Raw genomic sequence first — 6,694 nt, 5'->3', positions numbered from 1 at the left:
CCAAGTGTAGGAGTAGGGAAAGGTCCACATATGTCAGTGTGAATAAGATCTAGAGCCTCACTGTGTCGAAAAGCATCCTTCTTCGTAGAAGAAGTCATCTTCCCCTTTATGCAATCAATGCAAACTTCCATGTCCTGGAAAACCAACTCATCAAGTAACTTCTCCTTGATCAACCTATCCATTCTCTTTCTAGAGATATGGCCTAATCTTCTGTGCTAGAGTACAGAAGACTTCTCATCTACCAGTTAGCATTTGGTGCCAACATTCATAACCCAAGAAGAGACACAGTTTAGTCTATACAAACCATCCGAACAATATCCAGAAACAACAACCACAAAATTCAAAATTAAAGTGAAACCATCTTTATTCAAAACAACAGAATAACCATCTGAAACTAGTCTTGAAACTGAAATCAAATTCTTCCTCATGGAGGGAATAAAAACTACATCCTTTAAAGTAATGAAATTGTCTGAATTCAAAGATAGTGTAACTAATCCTATGGCCTTCACTACTACTTCCGCTCCATTCCCGACGCACACTGTCACCTCACTCTTGCTTGGTACCCTCCTACTTGTGAACTCCTACAAGGAATGAATGACATGAATGGAGGGTCCAGAATCTAACCACCAAGAATCTATTGGTGCATCTATAAGAGAAGATTCATAACAGACTAAAGAGGTACCCTTACTAGTGCTCTTCTTGTTCTCAAAGTATGCCTTCCTCTTGAAACAGTCCTTCTTCATATATCCCTTTTTCTTGCACCAGAAACACTCAACCGCATTGTTTGAATCTTTTTTCCCTATATTGCCCATGTTGTCCTGCTGTGTTCTGTTACCCTGCTCAGTTTGGTTCCCGCCAGTCCGGTAGGGTGCAAACCTGCCTCTCCTGGAAAATCTTCTGTTATTTCTGTGAGGTCCTCCAGATGAGGATCTCTTGCCTTGTGTGAGATTAGCACTCTCCAATTTCCCCCTTTTCATTCTTGCCTCTTTCTGTCCAGTTATAGTGATCAACTCATCCATGCTCCATTTATCTTTCAAGGCAATGTAGGTGCTATGAAGGTGCTGATACTGCTCTGGGAGTGAATTGAGTGCAATATTAACTAGGAAGTCATCATCAAAGTTAATCTCTAACTCCCTATTCTTGTTTCCTAAAGAAACAGGTCCCAGAAGGTGCTCCTTGGTACTACCATTCCCATCAAACTTTGCATTGGTCAGTTTGCCCATCAAGTCACCTAACTGAGCCTTCTTGGAAGACTCAAATTTAACTCTAATAGCTTCCAAAAATTTTGTGGCAGTATCTTTCACTGTGATACTATCCTTCAAGGTCGGAGGGATAGCATGCTTGATGACCTTTAGACATTTTCTATTTGCAACTTCCCACTTCTCAAGTTCTATTTTCTCTGCCTGAGTACTGTCAGGAGTGAGTGTTGTAGGCTTGGGCTCTCTCAAACAAAGATCTAGGTCCCTAAGGCATAGATACACATCTAGATCCTCATACCAACTCGTATAATTTTCACCAGAAAGTTTCGGAATGTCCGATAAATCATGACCTAGAGACATCTGCCATAAGGACATAACAGAATCATATATCTATCACACAGAATAGAATATAAAATACAGGGTATTTCAATACCACTAACTTGTGCTGGTTGTATAAACTAATGTACCAACACCTAACCAAGAGTGTCAACCGGATCTACATTCCTAACCTTTGGGTTTTTGAAATCCACTGGTCCACTCTTATACTTTACAATTACTGCGGGATAACACTAACCTTTGACAAAATTGTCACCTTTGGGTAGACAATAATTTCTAGATTAGTTTCTCCCTATAAGTGTGTGTGTATTTTATTTTGGTCTTGGATAGTGCTACCTTTGGATGAACACCACCGTCCTTTGCTGCCATAAACATGAACCTTGAGTTATTGGGTATTATAACAAAATCAGATTTTACCACTTTTGTGGATTCCATCTGACCCTATTAGAGTACCCAACCACTCATGATGCAGCTGTGGGATATTGGTATTCAAATTCAAATAATTTAATACATGAATTTTATCACACACAACAATTCTATAAAATTTACTATTATTCTTCATTGCATTGTGATATAATGTTTCATATAGTTTCCTATGGTCAATAGTTTAAACAAGGAATGCAGAAATCCACATTTAAAGAATTGCATAAACACTTTAAAAGCTCACTGTGGGTCCCAGTAGCCACATTTGGAGCAACTGAGGCATACACGCGCGTAGGCCTCGCAAAATCAGACACAGCGGAAAAAACCCCACGTCAAAAAATGCTCCCACGGCCCGCTTGAATCCGGCGCGTGATATCACTCACGGGTAGGTCTGGGCCAGTCAAACCGATCCGGTCCGACCTGATTTGGTCCGGCCCGGTCACTGTTCGGGTCAAACCTGGGTTGGGTCTGCCCAGATTCTTCGAGTCGGGTCAACCTCGTTGGATCGGGTCTGGACATCCGGCTCGGGTTAAGATTGACCCACTTGTGTCAGTCCGGGTCTGACCCATTTGGGTCGGGGCTAGGACCGGACCACTTGGGCCAGGCTAGTCCTGACCCATTTGGGTAGGGCCTGATTTGACTCATCCGAGTTGGACCGAGTTGACCCAACCATCCATCGGGTTGACTTGGAAACCCTACCGAGTTGACCCAACGACGAATCGTCCGCCGCCAACGTAAGTAACCTTTTTTTTTTTTTTTTAAACGCTGCTGGCGCATGAGATTCATGCGTTTTTTTCGACGGCGCATGCCGACGCATCGGGAAGATTTCGGTGAAAAGGCTTATACCGCCGTGATCGTCTCGTCGTCCCCTACCATTCCATATAAAAATATTTGAATTTTGGTGGCCGGAGACCACCGACAGTGGCCGGACAAGAACAATTCAAAACCCAAAATTTTTTTAAAAATTAAATCTGTTTCCAGATCTATGTAGGTTGGCTCTGATGCCACTTGTGAGATTCAAAGCAATACCTTGATCTCTAAACAGTGATCCTACATAGATATGGAAAACTAACAAATAAAGGAGAAATAGATTCATACCTTTTTGGTTGAAACTTGTAATCGATCCCCAAACTTGAACTTCTCTCCAAAAGCCTTCCACAGCCTTTCACCTTTCTCTCCCGTGAGTAGGAATAATAGAATAATCAAAATGACGGTTGTGGGGACCTTGGGTTGAATATATAGCATATTCCCTAACCCTAATTACATCCCCACAATGCGTTAGGTCAGTTATGCCCCTGACTAACTAGAGTGGGTTAATAATAACCTTTATGGGCCCAATAAAAAATACTTGTGTTAATGAGGCCCAAAACCCAACATGGGCACCTAACATTTGGAAAAACTATGCTTGAGATACATCACTTTTGATATATTTAGGTTTGGGAGACATTTTTTCATATTTTCAACTTTGCCCAATACTCTAGCCATTAATGTGTACTCTCTCAATTATGAATAGGAACTTATAGTTTCGATAAGCCTAAGAAGAAAGGCTTTCATGTGAGCAAAGGGGCAAAGTTAATAGGTGATAGAATTTTCCATTGGATTAATACAACGGATCAAAGAATAGAAACAACAATGATAAGTGAGATTCAAATAAGTGCTATACCCGGATCTATATCATTTGTCAACGAACTTGTCAAATGCTCCTCTCATCCTTGTTAGTCTTGTCTACTCCATGTTCTATACAAATTATGGTAATAACTACTAATGACCATAGCTATCAACCCAAAGGCAAGGTTGGGATCTGGCTCTTGGACATGGAACAGTATCCGAACTGTACTCCCTACACTTAGGGGCATGGTCCGATGGCAAATTGGTGATGGCTCCAAAATAAATATTTGGGAGGACCCATGGCTTCCCTCCTCTTTGTTTACTTCTCTTAATCAGGTGGTGGAGAGGAATCCTCTGTTTAATAATGTTAGTGATCTCCTACTTAATAGATCGTGGAACTTACCTCTACTCACTTCTCTTTTCCGTCAAACTATTTGTAACACAATCCTCTCTTTACCTATATCTGACCATCCTTTCAATGATCACCTCTTCTCTCCAATATCCAAGACTGGGAAACTCACTACAAAGAAGATTGCATCCATTTTAACCTACCAACTTCACTCTTCCAATATTACTACAGATCCACTCTGGAAGGAAATTTGGAAACTGAAAATACCACCAAAGTTTCCACTTTTTTTTATGGAGACTGCTCCATAATGGTATCCCCACTAAATCCAAATTGTTTTGGCTACATTCAGACCGTGGGTGGTGTCCTCTTTGTCCTCTTTGTCGATCTAAACCTGAAACTCCCTGGCACCTTTTCCTTTCCTGTGACTTTACCAAGAGGATTTGGGCTGCAACCCCCTTAGGTATTTGAACTGAATTTCTCACTGGGGAATCCTTTTTGGACATTTTTAACACTTTTTTAACAGGTGGAGGTATATCTAAATCTCATGCACATTGCATCTTGAGCATTGTTTGCATTACTATGTATTTTATATGGGCCCTTAAGAACCAAGTCATTTTCCGTAACCACCTGGCCAATCCCCACACTGATTTAAATAATGTTTATAGATGGATAAGTGATTTGAATCTTTCACCATCCTTTGACCAGGAATTTCCTGCCCACCCATCTAATACCCATGCCAATACCTCCTTGTCCCCCCATTGTCAATCACTTTAGTTTTATTTGGAGTTGGGGAAGGAGGAGAATTGTATCATTATTTTGGATGGGAGTTATAGCCCATCAACTTCTCAAGGTGGTTGGGGTTATTTGATTATTCATAACCAAAAATTGTTTGCTTCTTCTATGAATCATGGATTTGTAGGGTCAGCACAAGAAGCAGAGTTGCGAGGACTCAAAGGAGGGCTCCAAAAGGCATTTTCACTGGAATGTCAATAGATAACTGTGTGGATTGACTCAGAGGAGATCAGGAATTGGCTTACAAGTCCGATAGACAATCCATGGCCATACCATGTCATAACTTGCCTATATGATACTTCCCACCTCATTGCTTCCCTTGGGTCTGTAAAAATTTTAAAACAACCTAGGTCTTATATTGAACCTACTGATAGGCTCTCTCGTTTTGCTAGGATTCGGTCCTTATCTTCTAAATGTTTGGATGAATTTGTACAAATTATGTTTGATCAGTAAAAGTTTCTTTCTTCACCAAAAAAACTACTAATGACCATAGCTATCTTTATATAGACGGAGAATGAGGACTAATATTGAAATAAGAGTGATTGAGTCTCTCCTATAAAATAAGGCCCAATCACTAATAGGCACACAATATACTTTACACTTTAAGGTAGTTAATTGAAACCCATTAACATGTTATGGAGATCACTCCAAATTGGTATTCCATCTAACCAAGCCTGCCAATCAACATACATCCACTAATCTGAACCTACACAATTATTGGATGCTAGACCATACATGATGAAAACATTACATTCTCCCACTTGACCAGTAGGAAGTCAATTCGCATACGATTGTAAGTGTCTAGGCGTAGGACAATGCAGGTATACGCTGCGCTATGAGACCGAGTGGCATTCCTTTTTCCTTTTAAGTTTCATTAAATCACAGTGTAAAATCAGGGGTAAAAGTGGTTATTTGGCCAAAAAAAAATCAACAAAAAACCATGGTTTCCAGTAGTGTGAAATTCTAACCCATGAAACTAATAATCTGTTTTTCATTTCTGGCCATTTTTCTAACCATCTGAGACCTTAACCCTATGAACCGTGAAAACTAGTCGGACAATAGAACGATGTGATTGAAATCTTTGATGAAACCTTATCCCTTCAAAGGTGGAGGTTTTGGGCTTTGTTGTGACTTGTGAGAGATGGATGGGATCATCCACCATCTACATCTGTATGCATGCCGTGAATCATGATCATCCTTCCTGGGAAATGAAACAGATAAATTTTTCCTATTTTTATATAATGGTAAAATTGGTTAGATAACCAAAGACCAACCAAGTCCCAAAACCCAATTTATTATCCACCTGCTGTCTACCACAAGTACTACCTGCCCTAAGGCCTAATACCTAGGGGGAACTTACTTGCTCTGTTTGAATTCAATCTTATTAAGGTTTAATAATAGGGTTATGGAAAAGATCTTTAATTTTCCCCCCAAAAAAAAAAATTAAAATAAAAAAAAAAGTTTCGCAAGTGGTGAGAAACAAAGGCATTGGGGCTTGCCAAAGCCGTAGGCCACGCTCCGAGTCGGGGCTTCAACGAGGTGCCGAGACGAGATTCCAACTGATGCAAATCTATTAGTCCTCTCCTCTAGGACTTTGCAAGCTGCAAGTTTTAATGGAGTCATGACTCAGCATCGAGTCTCACCGATTCACACTCTCTCTCTCTCTCTCTCGCGTCCAACTTACATTGTGGTTCGCGCCAAATATGCTCATGACTCGTGACATTCCGAAATTCTCAATTATCGAACTGCAATGCCAATGCACTTTCATCGGCTTCCATTTCCAATCCCCCCCCCCCTCTTCTCCCCAAATACTCTCGCCCTGGCCTCTCCCTAGTTGCCATAGCTCGCCCATCTATGTGCTCTTGTAGGGCAGTCCACAGACCGATCTTCCTCTCTGTCTCTCTCTCTCTCTCTCTCTCTCTCTGTGTGCTTGTGAGTCTGTGGGGGTGCGTGTTTGTACTTGTGTCCCTTCTTCTCAATCGAAGGG

Source organism: Telopea speciosissima, chromosome 1 (genome assembly GCF_018873765.1).
Source record: "Telopea speciosissima isolate NSW1024214 ecotype Mountain lineage chromosome 1, Tspe_v1, whole genome shotgun sequence".
In the NCBI taxonomy this organism is placed as follows: domain Eukaryota; kingdom Viridiplantae; phylum Streptophyta; class Magnoliopsida; order Proteales; family Proteaceae; genus Telopea; species Telopea speciosissima.
This window is presented reverse-complemented; position numbering follows the sequence as displayed.